Genomic DNA, 19,290 nt, shown 5'->3' on the forward strand with positions numbered 1-19,290 from the left:
TTGTAACTATGCTGGTCAGGGGTGTGGATTTTTCACATCTGAGCAGCCTAGTTATACTGAGATAGGTCTGTAGTATAGATGGACTTTAGTGCTGTCATTCAAGGGAATCTTGGACGGTTAGGAACACAGTCCAGCCATGCATTAAATGTACATTATAGACACTGGCTATCAGCATCACCCACTGTCAATGCACGATTTGTCTCCCGAAAGCTAAAGCTGTTTCAGCAGATATAATTACATTTGCTGTGGGTTTAAAACCTTCAAATTAATGAGAATGGTACCAAACCTACCATGTACAATAAGCCAGTCAAGTGAAGAACATCACTATGTAGTGGGATCCCATGACTATAAATAGAGGTACTTGAAAGAATGAACCTATAAACATGCTCCTGTATCTCACATCAGCTGTGTGTTTTAGGACTTCATGGAGAGTCATTTGAAGAAGCAGGCATGTAAAATAGTTCTTTTTGACAAATATTTAGAGGAATGCAGCAGAACAGTGCTCCTACTGTTGATATTTAATATTTTATATCATTAAAATGTTTCACCAATTATATCCTTGTATACAAACTTTGTATTTTAAGGGGGATGTGATGATACAAAGACTCACCTAAAGAATCCAGTGATACCTAATCGATATTGTATGGTTACCACCACCAAATTCTCATAGGCAGATAATGCAGACCCATCATACATTGAAGCTCCACCCATCAACAGACCTCCTCCATGGATCCACACCATAACCTGAAAAGAACAAATCTGGTTACACCTCTCTCTAGCTGTGACATCTCTGATCTCATATGTAAAAACCCAAATCAGTACATTACAGATTGAAGTTCTAATGCAGATGCACAAGCTGAATATTGGACATAAGCTAGTGCTCATGTTACACAGAGTGTCCTGGAGACTAAAATCCATCCAACAGGCAAAGCAAGGGCAAAGGCAGAGCCGCTCTTCTTCAGGTGTAGTGAGTTACATAAAGCTTAGATAAACATGGGCTACGTTGACCCCTATTCTGAGATTTAGGCTGCTAAAATGCAGACATGAATTATATGAAAGGGAGGTATGGTCCAATAGAGCTAGGGATGCTGGCTCACATACAGATTCCCTTTGTGCCCATAGACAAGTCATTTAACCTCTTCTGCCTTATCTGTAAAATGGGAATAATGATAAATAGAAGCCAATCCCCACATTACTTCTAGGCAGTGATGAGCTGGAGCTGGTTCGCACGAACCGGTTGTTAAATTTTGAAGCAGTTTTAGAACCGGTTGTTAACCCGCTTCCCTGCGAGGGGGCGCTGCAGCTTTGATGGGCTCCGGCCAGGAAGTGATGTAATTTCTCCTCCGGCCGCCGGGGGCGCTGTGCTGTGGGAGCCATGTGGGCCGCCAACTGGCCCTGGGCATGGGCCCTGTTGCTGCTGCTGCTCCCCCAACCCCTGGCCCTGGGGCTCCCACTGCTGCCGGGTGGGTCCCCGGCTGCTCTGCTGGGCCCGGGCTGTGTCCTGCTGCTCGGGCTGCTCCGAGCCACTCTCCCTGTGAATACCTGCCACCCTGCCCGCAGCCAGCTCCTGTCTCCAGCCAGCCCTGCACCTCCTGCCCGCAGCCAGCCCCTGCCGCACCCCCTGCCCTGCCTGCACCAGCCCTGCACCCTCTGCCCTGCCTGCAGCTAGCCCCTGCCGCACACCCTGCCCTGTCTCCAGCCAACCCCTGCTGCACCCCCCTGCCCAAAGCCAGCCAACCCCTGCCGCACCCTGCTGCGGCCCTGCCCGAAGCCAGCCAGCCCCATACACCCCTGTCTCCAGCCAGCCCCGCACCCCCCTGCCCTGCCTGCAGCCAGCCCCTACCTCCAGTCAGCCCCTGCCCTGCCTCCAGCCAGCCCCATACCCCCATCTCCAGCCAACCCCACACCCTCTTGCCTCCAGCCAACCCCGCACCCTCCTGTCTCCAGCCAGCTCTGCACCCCCTGCCCTGCCCGCAGCCAGCCCCGCACTGCCTGCCTCCAGCTAGCCCTGCCCCATGCCCCTGTCTGCAGCCGGCCCCACGTCCACTGGTGCCCTGCAGTTCCCAGGGAAGTAACCCTGCACACCTGCTTCAATGAGGGGGGCAGGGAGCAGCTGGTACCCACACATGTGCACACCCTAGGCCGGGTGACCAGACAGCAAGTGTGAAAAATCGGGACACGGGGTGGGGGGTAATAGAAGCCTATATAAGAAAAAGACCCAAAAATCGGAACTGTCCCTATAAAATCGGGACATCTGGTCACCCTAGCACACCCCCAGGGAGTGGCGGGGACCCACACATGTGAAATGGAGCTCCTTTCTAGTTCAGGCCCATCTTTTTAAAAAAGAACTTTAGGTAGGGTTAACATACATCTATATTTTCCCGGACATGTCAGGCTTTTTGGTTCTTAAATCGCCGTCCGGGAGGCTGGGAAAATACAGACGTATGATAACCCTATTGGTACAAAAAATACATACTGTGGCACATCCCTTAAATCAGAACTTTTTATAGGGAATCGGTTGTTAAGATTTTGGCAGCTCATCACTGCTCCTAGGAGTTAATTACTGCTTGTAAAGCGCTATGTAAGTGATATGGCAGGATTCAGAAAGGCTTTTGAAAGACATTAAGAAGGAACCTGTAATAGTTTAGATACAACTCTCAATTATGTCTTTCCAACAAAAACAAACTTCCCTCCCCAACTCTTAAACAATGAAGGATGTGTAAAAAGCCTGGAGGAGTAGATCTAGGGAAAGTTCTCCTCGTCTGGAGAGCTGCCAGAAAAATTACTTCCAAAACACCTTTCTTAAAAACTACTCTTTAGCTTGGATTTTGGCTTCAGTGAGCACTTCCAGCTCTACAAAATTAAGGGGATGCAGACATTGTCTTGGCTGCTGTCCAGGACTATTGGAGGAGATCACTGAGCACTTGTAATAATTGCCCATGGTTTGGAAACATTACTTTTGTACAGTAGCTTTGCTTACAGGTAACTTGGCTCTCTCATTGGAATGGGCAGGGGTATAAATATTCAGGTACAAACAGTCTTCAGAAATTGAGAATTTAACTTGTTTAGTTGGAAAAAGTTCTTCAAATTGTTCCAGCATCGTCTGGTCTTGTAAGCACCTTAAAGAACAGAAAGGAGAAGAATGTTCTTCAGTGTTATGGTGACAAAAATATCCATTATCAGTTTCACTGGAGGATATTACATTTCATCATACATTTAAAAAAAAAAAACATTTAAAACATTCAAATCATGATTCTTTTTATTTAAATCAGATTTTTTTTAAAGTTTACATGCTGCTAGTTCTTTCTTCCCATTTTATAGTCTGAAATTGCTAATGTGGATGTTTTGTACTTGTTTCATCAGCTAGATTGCCGCTTAGCAGAATTTCATGTTTTTACATGGAGATTTTTTTCTAGTAAAAAGTTTCATGCTGAGGTCCTGATTCAGCAAATACACATGTGCTAAACTTCACTATTTAGGTAGTCTCACTGAAACCAACTGAGCTACTTATGGGAATATAGTTAGTGTTTGGCCAGGGCCGGCTCTAGGATTTTTGCCGCCCCAAGCAGAAACAATTTTGGCCGCCCCCCCCCCCACGTTTTTTTCTTACCCCACCCCCGGCCCTGCCTCAGCTCCGCCCCTTCCCCAAATCCCCAGCCCTGCCTCCTCCCCCCAGGCTCTCAAGCCTAGGAGGGAGGGGGAGAAGCGGCGCGCACACTGCGGCCACTCGGAGTCTCCCCCTCCCTCCCAGGCTCTCAAACCTGGGAGGGAGGGTGAGCAGCGGCGCGCGAATCAGCTGTTTCGCACGCCGCGGCCGCTCGGGATCTCCCCCTCCCTCCCAGGTTTGAGAGCCTGGGAGGGAGGGCGAGCAGCGGGGTGCGAATCAGCTGCTTGCGCGAGCGGCAGCAGCGGAGGTGAGCTAGGGCGGCCGGGGCACATTTTTAGGGGCGGCATTCTGGCGCCGGCCATGCCGCCCCTAAAAATATGCTGCCCCAAGCACCAGCTTGTTTTGCTGGTGCCTAGAGCCGGCCCTGTGTTTGGCAGGGTCAGGGCATTAAAATGCTTATCTCTGTTGAAAAAGTCAAACACAGGGCCTCATTAACATCCTTACTGTGATAACTCCACAAACCCAACCCCAAAACTGATAGCAAATAGCACGTGCTATATTTTCAACCAACACTATTTTCCAATATACGGAACTTCCACAAATCGAGAAGGCTGAAATTCTTCAAGGCTATATTCCTCCATTACAGTTTGCACTCTGAAGTCAAAGGGACATTTGCTCACTTATGCCTAAAACGGTCTTCTATTTTTAAGGATTTTGTGTGTGTATAAAAAAGTTCACAATAACTTGGTTCATGCATTGAAAGTCTCTGCAACTTTTGAAAGTCTCTGCAACATTGTTAACACAGAAGGAATTTTGTTTTAAGCCACTAATAGATTTTTTAAAAATAAAAATACAATTTTAGCTGCTAATGTTGCAAACACTGTTGCACATGCTTAACTATAAACACATGACTAGTCCCAATAAAGTCAATGGGACTATTAATGTGAGTCAAGTTATGTTACCACTTAAATATTTGCAGAATCAGGATGTTAATTTTTCAAATATCTGTTGTTGTTTTTTTTGTTTGTTGCTTATAGCAGTTTTGTAAAACTCAAATAAGGTACCCTAACAGTAGCACCATTGTTTTTAAAACAGCACTTAGAATTTAGTTCATTATAAATTTAAATCTAAAATTGCAATTGCACAAGTTTTCAAATGAGTTTGACAAAGCCTCAACCTGTTTTAAATCAATAATTAAAAAAAAATCAAGTGATTTAAATTTCACCACCCTGTTTCATCAGCAGCTCAATTTTCCAGTATAAAAATGGTGTAAAAATTTGACATCAATTAGGTCATTTTAGAAACTTAGGCATTTGTAATTCTTCCTTCATCATATTACTTATTGCTAAATACAACAGTAAAGAAGAAAAGAAAAAAGTGCCAAACCAGTTTCTCTGCTCTTCCTGTAAGCAGTAATAGTAATTACATACTGCATTTCACAACACCCCACCAACAATGCAGTCTAAAATTAACTGTGTTACCATCTAGCGATGGTAATAGTTTAAACTTGTATAGCACCTTCTATCCAAGAATCTCAAGCAAATACTCATCAATTTCAGCTGAGTTTCCCAGTTAGAATTTAGGTGTGGAGGACTTCTATGAAACCGTCTATATGTTCTCCAGTCACATTCCATAGGATTATCACATCTGTAACTATGTGTCCCATTAAGACCAGCGTACCTTAGAAAGCTAGGAACCCCAGCACTGTTGTTTGAGGGGTTTAGCGCAAGAGCTGTGCGAACAGCCCTTGCTAATAAAACAGTATTAAACCTACACCAGTCTGTGTGACTAGATTTACCATCAGGGCAGTTTTTCTTTATTGTGAAAGTACACTCATTGGGCCGAAGTTCTCCTCTAGGATAAATGCCTTTACCCAGTGAATAAATTCAGTTTATTTCAGCCAATAATGCTACATTTAAAAAAAGTAAAAGATGCATAATTTGGAGCACAAGGATTCTTACACTGGTGGAAAAGAAGTTGCGTCTCTCACACTGATCCACGGTTCAGCTGGTTGTGGTGGGGAAAATCTCAGGGCTCCCACAGGCGGTTTTGCAAAAGGAATTCCAAGAAACACATTTGTATGTCTGTCAGTTCCCTTGACAGCAACCCATTTTCCTTTCAGTCGCCCATATTTGGTAGCCACTTCTGGTTGTTCGATTTGTTGTCCTGTATAACATAAAATAAATAAATAACCAGACAAGTAAATGGCCTGATTCAGATTCCTGCTGACTTAATGGGCTTTGGATCAGGCCCTACTAGCACCAAACACTAGTACCCATAAAATTTGCTTTTTTTCCCTAGGGCTGTCATTAATCACAGTTAATTCATGCGATTAACTCAAAAAAATTAATTGTGATTTAAAAAATTAATTCGATTAATCACACTTATAACAATAGAATACCAATTGAAATTTATTAAATATTTTTGGCAGTTTTTCTACATTTTCAATATTGATTTTAATTACAACACAGAATACAAAGTGCACAGTGCTCACTTTATATTGTTATTTTTGATTACAAATACATGCACTGTAAAAATGATAAACAAAAGAAATAGTATTTTTCAATTCACCTCATACAAGTACTGAAGTGCAATCTCTTTATCATGAAAGTGTAACTTACAAATGCAGATTTTTTTTTTTTGGTTACATAACTGCACTCAAAAACAAAACAGTGTAAAACTTTAGCGCCTACAAATCCACTCAGTCCTACCTCTTGGTCAACCAATTGCTAAGACAAACAAGTTTGTTTACATTTACGGGAGATACTGCTGCCTGCTTCTTATTTACAATGTCACCTGAAAGTGAGAACAGGCGTTTGCATGGCACTTTTGTAGCCGGCGTTGCAAGGTATTTACATGCCAGATATGCTAAACATTCATATGCCCCTCCATGCTTCGGCCACCATTCCAGAGGACGTGCTTCCATGCTGATGATGCTCGTTAAAAAAATAATGCGTCAATTAAATTTGTGACTGTACTCCTTGGGGGGAGAATTGTATGTCTCCTGCTCTGTTTTACCCATATTCTGCATACATTTCATGTTATAGCAGTCTTGGATGATGACCCAGCACATGTTCATTTTAAGAACACTTTCACAGCAGATTTGACAAAACGCAAAGAAGGTACCGATGTGAGATTTCTAAAAATAGCTACAGCACTCGACCCAAGGTTTAAGAATCTGAAGTGCCTTCCAAAATCTGAGAGGAACGACGTGTGGAGCATGCTTTCAGAAGTCTTAAAAGAGCAAAGCTCTGATGCGGAAACTAGAGAACCCAAACAACCAAAAAGAAAATGAACCTTCTGCTGGTGGCATCTGACTCAGATGATGAAAATGAACATGCGTCAGTTCCCATTGCTTTGGATCATTATCAAATAGAACCCATCATCAGCATGGAAGCATGTCCCCTGGAATGGTGGTTGAAGCACGAAGGGACATATGAATCTTTAGCACATCTGGCATGTAAACATCTTGCAACGCCAGCTACAAAAGTGCCATGCGAACGCCTGTTCTCACCTTCAGGTGACATTGTAAACAAGAAGCAGACAGCATTATCTCCTGCAAATTGTAACCAACCTTGTTTGTCTGAGTGACTGGCTGACCAAGAAGTAGGACTGAGTGGACTTCTAGGCTCTAAAGTTTTTCATTGTTTTATTTTTGAATGCAGTTTTTTTGGTACATAATTCTACATTTGTAAATTCAACTTTAATGATAAAGAGATTGCACTACAGTACTTGTATGAGGTGAATTGAAAAATACAATGTTTTTGTTTTTTACAGTGCAAATATTTGTAATAAAAGAATAAATAAAGTGAGCAGTGTACACTTTGTATTCTGTGTTGTAACTGAAATAATATATTTGAAAATGTAGTAAACATCCAAAAATATTTAATAAATGGTATTCTATTGTTGTTTAACAGTGCGATTAATCACATGATTAACTTTTTTAATCGCTTGACAGCCCTACTTTTTCCTCTTCTCTTCAAAGCTTTCCATTGTTTTCATTGGCCACAGTAAGTGTAGCTATTACAAACACTGATTTCTTCCATTGCAGTGTACATTCCCCCTAGGGTGACCAGATGTCCCGATTTTATAGGGACAGTCCTGATTTTGGGTCTTTTTCTTATATAGGCTCCTATTACCCCCCACCCCCGTCCTGATTTTTCACATTTGCTGTCTGGTCACCCTAATTCCCCCCCAATATCAGATATTTCCCCATCATTAGCTTTCTCCGTAGCTAGGAAAAAAGAGCCTTGAAGGCCACCATTTTGCAGTGAGATCCAGAGATGGGCTCCAATGAAAACCACTGACCCAAACAACCACCAAACTTTTGAGTGTTTGAAATCTGGATCCAATGAGAATTTTGTGACTTAAGTCTTGAGTCCATCCCTATCTACAGTACATGACTAAAAGCAGGCTCTAAAGTTAACTAGAGTACAATTGTTATCCTATCAATCATTATACTCAGCCCTGCCCTTGAGCAGGCTAGCACACATCACAAAGTTCAGTATCTTGTGTAATCTGGTAAGTTTCCCCTTTGTCTTTGAAAACTCTAATATTTAGAACTAACATTTAAAGAAGTGCAGCAAAAATATTTCATGGCTCTGGTCAGTACTAGCCACACTCTCCCCAGACTGTCAGCAAAAGAAACGCTCCTTATTTTCCTTGAAAAGAACCTGCTCTGAAATATAGGAATGGCATTTTTTTTTGGGCACTCCCTCCATTCTACTGCCTTCAGCTCTGATAAGCAGTGAGGTTCTGTAAAAGCACAGCAAAAACAACCCTGGAGTATGTATACAAAGATGACTAGATTTAAAAAGAAAAAAAAAAATCTAAAGCTGTGTGCAGAACACAGCCAGCCTAAGCATTGGAGATCAGAAATGAGCCTGCAAACACAAGAAGATAAACTCAGATCTGATGTAAGCAAGTGAAACTCTATTGTAACTTAGTGGATAAACTTTTTAACTGCAGTTACAGCAAGTAGGAATTTGACCCAAGACCTCTGCTGTAGAAACAACAATTAGATAAAAGCTGAAGTAATTTCGACTGCTGATCCAACAGAGTTAACCATATAATGAGCAGCCTTCACGTGCGCTCTGGATAGATTTTGATAGTCAATTTAATATTTCTACTTTCAGACCATGCAGATTTCCTTTCAAATATTTTATGCACTAAAATTAAAATTAGCCTTAAGAAAGACTGTGGTGACAAATGACCAGGAAATGTACATACTCAGTCACACATTGTCTCTGTAAAAGTGAAATAGATCAATTCCTGAGAATAATTCACCTTTGTGTCCAGTGCAAACTAGGTCTTGCAAACTGTCTGCCAACTTCATTTGGGGGGAAATTAAAATAAACTAGGATTTTGGTTAACAAACAAACAAACAAACAAACAAACAAACAAACACAGAACCAGACAGAAGCTGATTGGTGGAATCTCTGAATCCCACTAGGTGATTGTCTTTAAAGTAAGACATTTTATTTCTTACCCTCAGCTAGAATTGCGATCACCCATGCTGCACAAATCAGGGACGAAAGCAGGGAACTCCTACCAGGAAATGACATTTTCTTCTGTGCACTTGAACACGGTGTTGTCTTCCTTGTTTTAACTGCTGAAAAAGCAAGCCCAAAAGTCACACTACAAGGGTCCAACTATGAGCTCAGAATTACATTCTCTTTCAAACACATGGTAGAAATGTGTTGAAATCTGTTTTTAAAACTCAGTTTTGACCTAAACCCAAACTGAAAATGAGCCAGTAGTTTTTGGGGGAAGTCAATATAGTACCTGTCACAGAAAATCACCTGGGAGTAATGATCATATTCCCTGCCCCTCCCCCATTTTGAGCCACATCTGTCACAATCATTCTGAGTTCCTCTTTGCTTTCTGAAATGCAGGGTAGAAGGGCAGACAAAGCAGTTGTACAAACTATTTGAAATCAATTCAGCAAGGAAAAGCTGATAGGACTCACTACAAAATTAGGTTGGTGCACTGAGAGTGTATTTCAATAAACCTGCACTTCTTCCTGCAGAGGGGATATTGTTCAATATAATAGTCACAATACAGATCTGTGAGAGGAGTGCACATGTGACTGCTCACACCTCACAGACCCAGACTCAGGCCTTGGCTACACTGGCGCTGTACAGCACTGCAACTTGCTGTGCTCAGGGGTGTGAAAACGCGCCCCCCCCCCCCCCAGCGCAGCGAGTACAGTGCTGTAAAGCGCCAGTGTAATCAGTGCCTGCAGCGCTGCACGCTCCCTCGCAGCGCTGCAAGCTACTCCCCTCGGAGAGGTGGAGTACATACAGCGCTGCGAGAGCTCTCTTGCGACTACACTCGCGGCAGCGCTGTGAAGTCCCGAGTGTAGCCAAGGCCTTAGAGTGGGGGAGAAGGCAGGCAACCTGAACCCCGCCCCCCGCAGGTCCAAATGCGTGTTGTGTACCGTCGCTTCCCCCCCAGTTGGCAGCACTTGAGGGAGCTCTCTAAAGCAATTGCACCAGGCAGAGGGTCGACTCCTTCTCTTCTCTTCCCCTTGCAAAGGATGAGAATCTGTCTGGAAAGAGGGCCAGTCTCTCAGACAGCCCCAGGACATTCAGTTTGAAGGGTTTCGTCTCCCAGAGTCTATTGCCTCTTCACAGGGTTTACCTTCTACCCCTCTTCCTGCAGCGTATTGCCTCATTATAAGTCAGGGTGGCTTTGGGAGCCGTGCATCTTGTGGCTGTCTCCTCATCAGCTGGACTACCTGTGTTAACAGCAGTCTCTGGATGGAGCAGCCTTCTTCCTGTTCACCACCCCTTCCTGTAGTAAATTCCCCCTTTTAAGCTCCTTCTCCACTAGGCTGAACAAGCCTAGCAGGTAGGTCTCCTTAGCGTGGAAAAGGCCCAGAAGAACTTGTTAGCCTCTTCCATACCAGTGTGAGGGTCTGACCCTTCACATATCCAACCGCTCAGGATGGGAAGGCCGTTCGGGTTTGGTTTAATCCATTCCGGATTTCCCATGAAAAGAAGTCGGCATTAGTGTGGTCCTTTCCTGTCTGGTATTGTACTCAGAAACTATACTATGGTTGTAGTGCAAGATAGCATTCTATTATATGAAGGTTTGTATCCCTCATGGTCTGGATACAATGTAGCTGTGTGTGATTGGTGATCAGGGAAAAGGGGCTACCCAAAAGGGTATCTACTGCTCATTTGATAGCGAATGCCTCTTTTTCAATAATTGAGTACAACTTTTCCCTAGGAAATAGCTTCCTACTTAGGTATAGGACCAGGTGTTCCTCTCCTTTGAAGTCTTCTGAGAGTCATGTTTTCAATCATGTTTTCAGTTCCCTGAATGCTTTCTCGCACTTCCCATCCCAATGGATCTTCTTAGGGTTGTTGTCTTTTATGAGTTCCCCCATGATAGAGGTGAAGTTGGGGATAAACCTCCAGTAATATCCTGCTAGGCTCAGAAAATGTCTGACTTGCCTCTTCGTCTGGGAGACGGGACATACCGTGAGGGCTTGCACCTTATTGACCACCAGTTTCACAAGGCCACCTCCTAACTGGTACCCCAAATAGGTTACTTCATTCACAGCCAACTTACATTTCGCTGGGTTGGTCGTAAGTCCCACCTCCTGTAGGGCTTTTAACTCTACTCTTAAATGCCATAGGTGGGCTTCCCAAGTGGGACTATAGATGATGATGTTGTCAAGGTAGGCCGCTGCATATTGATGGTGTAGATTGAAGAGCTTATAAATAAGCCGTTAGAAGGTAGCCACAGCCTCGTGGAGGCTGAAAGACATTGTCTTAAATTGGAAGTCTCCAAAAGGGGTGGAGAAAGTGGTTTTCTCTTGCAAGGAAGGGGAAAGGGGATCTGCCAATAACCTATTGTCAGATTGATGGTGCTCAGGTGCTTTGCCAGTCCCAACCATTCTAGTAACTCATCCGCCTTAGTATTGGGTATTGAATTTCGTGATGCCATTGGCCTTCCTGAAGTCGATGCAGAAAGCAATGGTACTGTCTGATTTGGGAACAAGAACCATGAGGCTCCTCCATTCACTTTTGCATTCCATAATCACCCACATCTCCAGCATCACTTGTACTTCCTCTCGGACCATATCCCACATCCTTCATGCCAATGGTCTAGCGTGTTCTCAGACTACCTGCCCTGGGGTAGTCTCTAGGGGATGTTAGACCCTGGCAGCTGGAGAACACCACTGTAACATCCCCAATTAGATGGCGAAGTTATTTCCTTTGTGTAGTGGAGCGCTCTTCATCCCCTGGTACCACTGCTGGAGCTTCACTGCTGGGCACCTGAGGCACCTGGATTATCAACAGGACTTCCTGTGCCCTCCAAAGTTTGAGAAAGTTCACGTGGTTTCCTTCCTCGTCCTGGGTAGTCTTATCTCATAGTCCACACATCCTACCTGCCTGACCATCTTGAACAGACCTTGCCATCAGGCCATTAATTTAGACTTGGCTGAGGGCAATAGCTGAAGAACATTGTCACCCATCTGAAAAGTCCATAGTCGTACCCTCCCTATTGTAATTTTGTTCCTGGGTGTATTGGGCCTTCCTCAAATTCTCCCTGGTGAACACCCCTACATTTCTAAGTTGTTCACTTAACTGTATGATATATTGGATTGCGCTTAAGGCCCCCACATCTTGTTCTTCCCATCCTTCTCGTCACAGATCCAAGATGCCCTGCAGTTGGTGACCATAGAGCAACTAAAATGGGGAGAATCCTGTAGAGGCTTGTAGGACCTCCTTTATGGCAAACAGGAGTGGTAGTGTTACCCCGAAAAATGGATTTTGGGGCACCCCTAGAATAACCTGCATATCGCCCCTTTAGCTTGTCCTTCCCAAGATATGGGTTTCCAGGGCAGTTAAGGAAACACTAAAGAACGTGGCTATAACCTTCCGATAAAATGATTGACACAGGCAATATTTTCTCCTAAATAAAGCATCTTTTATTAATATAACTAATAATCCCTACCACAGTATAATCTACAAATAAAAATCAGGCACAAATCCCTTATTGCAAGCTAAAGAGCAATTAAACCGCAATAACATACAGTTTAATAATACTGAGTGGATGCGCTCTGTAATGGCCAGTCCATTGCAGATCACTGACAGCAGTTCTTAAACGTACTCTAAATTTTACATAGGTAATTTGTGATTAACAACGGAATTTTATGCATCTTTATTAACACTCAGACACACATAATACTATACACTACACTACGCTATACTATACCATACTTATATTTATACTATAATTAAAACTAACGGGCTTACTCTAGCCACTGACTTTAGCCGCTACTGCTGCTGTTGCTGGTTTTCCAGATTGTTCTGTTCTACTCCTTCAGGTCAGTTCTCTGCTTGATCTTGCCGTCTGTTCCGCTCCAGCAGCGGCTCGCCTAACTCCTCACTTCTTCTTTCTCAGCTGTTCTAACCATCGGCCTTTTATACTGTGCTCTCAGCTATCAGAGCTTTTCTGCACATGCTTATCGCTAGTTGTATGCCACAGAGTTATGCTGCACCTGTTTGGCTTTGTGACAATTCTATGGAGGTTTTTTTTTCCCTTTACACCTGAACTTTCAACATTCTGGCCTACTATCAGCAATGAAGTATCATGTGACTTGCAGCTTCTAATGGTGGACTGACTTTTGCCTATTCAAAATGGAAGCTAGGGACACAAAATGGAGTCCAGGGAATCTCTCCAGTATCAGTGGAAGTAGCTGGTCCCACTGCCTGGGTTTGTCACTTCAACACCCTCTTCAGGGTCTTATTAAACCACTCTACTAGACCATCAGTCAGCAGGTGGTACACTGAGGTCTTCAGAGACTTGACCTTCAGAAGGGAGCGTAATTCCTGTATCAGTTGGGAAGTGAAGTTATTACCATGGTCTGTCAATATTTCGCAGGGAAACCTTCTGAGTGAGAAGAGCTTCAAGGGCTCTGGAGCTATAGCTGTTGCTTCTGGGAAGCGGAGAGGCACAGCCTCTGGATACCTGGTTGCATAATCTACAATCACTAATATGTACTGATGCCCTGCTGCAGTTTTTTCTAGGGGTCTGAACATGTCTACCGCGATCCTTCCAAAAGAGGTGTCAATCAGGGCAGAAGCATAGGCACTGACTCCATGGGTGCTCCGGGGCTGGAGCACCCACGGGGAAAAATTAGTGGGTGCTCTGGACCCACCGGCAGCCAAGATCCCCTCCCCAGACCCCTGCCTCACCTCACCTCCGTCTCCTCCCCTGAGCACACTGCGTCCCCGCTTCTCCCCCTAGCTCCCACATGCTTATATTGTTATTGTCACTTGGTACTTCCTGCAATGCACATATATTCTCTGTAATTTTATTCTTTCAAAGTGCTGTTATTTTAGTTCTTTTACTGGTCTATGCATTTCATACTTTTATTTCTCTCTTAGGCTTACATTGAATTCTTTGAGTAGTGAGTTCTAAAATGCCTAACCTATCCTGGCTGGAGTAATTATCATTATTACTTTGATTATCATATTGTGCTTTGGCATTCATTATTTAAAGTGGTACAATCAAATTAATAGTACCCGCCTAGAATGTAACTTTAGCTTGCACTCACTTTAGCAATGCCAGTTTAAAAAACATTAGCTAAACACGTAACCATAGACACTGTGCAGGTTGCTTATTTTCAAATTGTATTTTCAGTTATATCTGTAAAATAACTTAAAATCTGAATGAAAATAAATGCAGTTCCAACTATGATACCAATAGCAATGATGAAGTCAAATGTTAGTGAGTCACATACAGTAACTCCTCACTTAATGTCATCCTGGTACAACACTGTTATATCACTGATCAATTAGAGAACATGCTAGTTTAAAGTTGTGCAATGCTCCCATATAATGTTGTTTGGCAGCCACCTGCTTTGTCCATTGCTTGCAGGAAGAGCAGCCGTTGGAGCTAGCTGGTGGGGGCTTGGAACGTGGGTGGGCCGGCAGCCCCCCATCAGCTTCCCTAAGTTCCCTGTGCGGCAGCCGCCCAGCAGGCTATCAATTGCGAGGCAGTTCAGGTGTTCCTCCCCCCACTGCCCTGTGCTGCTCCTGCCCTCTGCCTTGGAGCTGCTCCCGGGAGCCTCCTGCTTGCAGTGCAGGGGGTGGGGGGAAAGAGAGGTGCTGATGTCAGAGTGTACCCCTCCCCCCGCTCCTCCAAAGAGCGGGGGCGGGACACGACAGGACTCAGGATGAAGGCAGCTTGCTGGCAGCAGCTGCTGTCTCAACTTGCCAATCTACTTTAAAAGGCAGTGTACTTAGAGTGGGATCAGCGTACTTAAAGAGGCAATGCGGGTCTCTCTCTCTCTCTCTGTCTCTCACACACACACACACACGCACCCTCCTAGTACTTTGGAAAGTGGAGGGAGTGGTGTGCTCCAATGGGATAGTGTGGGTTCATTATCACGTTCAGTTTCCGCAGGGAATGTTCGCAGCCACTGCCAGGGGTCTATTGTGTCTCCTCCCTCCATTCGTGCTGCCTTGTAGAGTATGAGGCTACATTAACAGCAATGAGTTAACCCTTGAGGGGTCAGCTGAGTGCTAGTTAATCATTTGGCAGCAAGGCAAACTGTTGGTAATAGGTCCCTTCTGAAATATCCAAATAGTCTAAGATGGTGGACTTCACTTACTTGTAATCCTTCGCCCACTATGAGTCCACATTACAGTAGGCTGCCTATGCCAGACCTGTCAAGTATGGGGCCAGGATTAGAGCCCATTGTTCTGGAGGCCACTGGGCTGCCAGTGCCACTCTCTCAAATGTGACTAAAATGGTTTCAGGGTCATCCTCTGGTTCCACCTTGGTGAGCTTCAGCAGTACAGGCGGAGGAACCCCTTCAGCGAAAGCTTAACTCCCCCCCGCCCAGTTCCCCTTGCGGGCGTAGGGCCGGTATAATCTGCGTAGCATTTCCTTTTGGAACTCTTGTGGCTGGGCCATCAGCTCCCTTAGCAGCTGTTGTTGTTGAGTGACCTCAACTTGCTGCTGGGTGGTCCGCTGCTGCAGCAACTACTGTTGGAACTGCTGTTGTTAGGTCGCTTGCTACTGCTACATCTCCGCTACCCAGTTGTAGACCACTCTGGTTCCATTTTGTGTGGAACAGCTGAGTTCTATCACCTCTAAGACTTTTTTTGGTTGGTTGTTTTTTCAAGACCCCTTGTATCAACCATGGTCTGCCCTCATTCTCCACAGTGTGTGTGTGTGTGGGAGGGAGGGGGGCTCCCAAGTGGTGGGAGTCTGGAACCCACTACTAGCCAGGGAACCCCCATTTTAATGACACATTAAAAATAAATATTGGAAAAACAGGCAGTGAAGAATTAAAGTTGCTCCAGGTGACCCTCATAAGAAAATGGAAAAGAAATCTTGCACATTGGAAAATGAGGAAACTCAGTGTTAAGGCTGAATTCTAGCATTATCCTTACACCGTTTTTTTGTCAGAATATTTAAAAAACTGTAGACATTGACAACTGCTCCTAAGTCATTTGCGGAAGTGGGAGTCTACAGACAGAACATTCTCTTAATTCATTTATTTTCTTGACAAACATTTCTCTATGTCACTTTATACTAACGTAGCAGTTCTCAATCTAAGGGTCATTACTATTGTTGGGGGAAGGGAGCAGAATGGGGGTGTAAACCTGCTTCTGTCCTGAAAGAATAATTTCATTGCAGACTTGATGCCCCCTAAAGCAGAGAACTTTTCAGAGGGAACCACTGGCAGCCACACTGCCCCCAATACAGTAGATCAAGAACTTTGACTGGTGGCTGGATAAGAGCTATGAGAAATGCTCCTCCCTGTCTTTCATAGGATTACATGTAGAGAGATCTTCTGTCTTGATGATGAATTAGGGCAAATCTCAGGGTAATTATTCACCTTTCTGGTATTTCTTTGTGGGCTGAGTACCAGCATGTTTGAAGACGCCCAGAGGTGGGTCCCACCCTAGCAATGTCAGAACTCAGACAAAGTGCCTTACATTCCATAGCAAATCAAGATTAAGCAAGAGTAGACAAGAAAACTGGGAGAGAAACGGAGAGGATCAGAATTCACTCCATGTAACTGTGTACATTACAGAGTGACCACTGGCTCGTTGGAAAATTCTATGAAATCATGGGGAAGAGAGAGAAGTCTGAGTAGGTGGTAATCAGGGTCGTCTCATTATTTTTCACAAATCTGTTCCTCCATCAGGCCCGCAAATAACCAATATTTGCATGGCCACAGGCTGTGAGAAGGGGTTGCTTCCTGAGCAATGACAGAACCAGCAATGATCAGAGTCTGGAAAATGTCCATTGCAGACTTGAGCTCAGACTAACTGCCCAAAGGGGTTTAAGCGGTCAGAGGACTAAAGTATATGACATCAATGTGTGCCATGTTGTAATGGATATTTTGTACAGCAGCTTTGGATGGATGGCCTGAGTCTCATACAAGTGCATGTTGAGAAGTAGTATGAGTGTTTCCTTGTTCCTACATGGAGCCCCTAGTTACTGCCTCTAGGTTGTATTAAAACACATTCATGCCTGGGATTCATTCACAATTTTGGAGGCCCCTGTGAGCCCCTGGGTAAGGCTAGAGCTGATTGGAACATAAAAGAAAAGATATTGTGAAGATGTATCTGAACATGATTGAGGGGGAGATTTTTAATTGGAATTTAAAATTTTGAAAAAAAATAAACTGAAAAATCAATTTTTGGAAAATTTCAATGAGGTTCAGGAAAGACCAAATGTGAATTCTGCAGACAGCTGGAACTTGAGTTTCACAATTCTGCAGTTGCACTTCTGCTGCCATTTGGTAACAGGATATGTTATAACTACATGAAATAAAACTTTCACCTTCCTGTCGTATAACACTAAAGAGGATCTCCTCCTCTGCCTTGTCCCTGAAGTCATTGCAGCTGAACTGGTTGCTGCACAGCCATATAAACTGGCAATTTCCTGCAAATTATTTAAAGACATGAACTTTGTCAGTCTGTTTTATAAACTCCATGAAGTCTGCCTAACAAAAAACTACTTTGCACACAGCACTGTAGAAGATCGTCTCAATGAGCTGACACAGCAGCTGGATCGGCACAACAATTGCTGATAAGCCTATCAAGTGTATGATACCGTAGTTAAAAATTAAGAAGCATTGAATAGTTAACACTGTCAACTCAAAAATCACATTTGTCTGAAAAATGTGTGATTTCTATTGTTTCAAGTAACACCTGAGGTTACTGTACACTGAAAGGAGTGGGGGTGGGGGAGGAAGCTTCTCGTGTGACACGGAATAGTCCGTGTCACTATTTCCCCTGTACAGCTAGTTGGCTACTGATGTCTTCTTCTCTCTTGCTGAAAAGGAGAGTAGAAAACCCTCAGGGATTAGAAAACCCTCTTTAATATAAATTAATGTAATACAAATAAATAAATAAAAAATCCCAATGTAGGCTGCTCTGTCAGAAACTGTTTTTTTAAATTAGTCAATTAAACAAAACTGAAGTTGGCAGTGCACTTTTACTTGACTTGTATGAAATGACGTGACCAGTCAGAGAGATGACGTGGGTGAGGCAATATCTTTTATTGGACCAGCTTCTGTTGGTGAAAGAGAGAAGCTTTCAAGCCTACACAAGTTCTGAAGACCTGTAGAAGAGCTCTGTGTAAACTCAAGTTTGTCTCCTTCACCAACAGAAGTTGGTCCAATACAAGGTATTACCTCACCCACCTTTTCTCTCTAATATCCTGAGACCCACACAGCTGCAACAAGATTGCAAATGTCCAGTCAGTGACAGATCTGGGAGTAGAACCCAAAAGTCAATCAGTCTATCCATCAGAGAAAGTGAATAAGGAAAAGTTATTTACTTGTTCCCATAATATAAGAACTAGGGGCCACCAAATGAAATTAATGGGCAGCAGGTTTAAAACAAATAAAAGGAAGTTCTTCTTCACACAGCGCACAGTCAACCTGTGGAACTCCTTGCCTGAGGTGGTTGTGAAGGTTAGGACTATAACAGGGTTTAAAAGAGAACTAGATAAATTCAAGGAGGTTAAGTCCATTAGTGGCTATTAGCCAGGTGGGTAAGGAATGGTGTCCCTAGCCTCTATTTGTCAGAGGGTGGTGATGGATGGCAGGAGAGAGATCACTTGATCATTACCTGTTAGGTTCACTCCTGCTGGGGCACCTGGCATTGGCCACTGTCGGTAGACAGGATACTGGGCTGGATGGACCTTTGGTCTGACCCAGTATGGCCATTCTTATGTATCAGCTTTAGGTTTTCTATAGTTCCCATCACCATAAGATCTAAGCAGTACTGATTTCCTGTCCCTGCTGCGAAGATGAAATTTACCCAGGTGCAAAGGGGTCCCTGGCCCTTTATAAGACCTGATACCTTGCTTTGGGTGAAGGTGGATTAACAGTGCCTCTAGGAAATAGTCTGCAAAGGGATCCTCTACAACCCATTGTGTACAATGGAGAAATGCTCTGATCAGTCCCAAACAGCATCTTTAACTGGGGGTTGCAATGAACTGGTTGTGAAAACAGTAGCATTTAACGGCAGGACCATCAGCTGGTATAAACCAGTAGCTATTCTGACTGTGATGCAGTTGTGCTGATCTACACCAGCTGGGTGAGCCGGCCCTGAAAGTTCAACTAATTGAGCAATCAGTGTTTTGAACATGTTATGAATATTCAGTAAAGAATAAAACAGAACGTCATACCA

The 19,290-nt window shown here is 43.9% G+C and overlaps 1 pseudogene; it reads right to left on the reverse strand.

Moving 5' to 3' along the window:
- Positions 1–9,385, reverse strand: part of LOC112103895 — a 42,771-nt pseudogene extending 33,386 nt beyond the window's left edge.
- Between the last annotated feature and the right edge of the window lie 9,905 nt (positions 9,386–19,290).

The sequence above is a fragment of the Terrapene carolina genome, unplaced genomic scaffold, assembly GCF_002925995.2.
Source record: "Terrapene carolina triunguis isolate 2854851 unplaced genomic scaffold, T_m_triunguis-2.0 Scaffold130, whole genome shotgun sequence".
In the NCBI taxonomy this organism is placed as follows: Eukaryota; Metazoa; Chordata; order Testudines; family Emydidae; genus Terrapene; species Terrapene triunguis.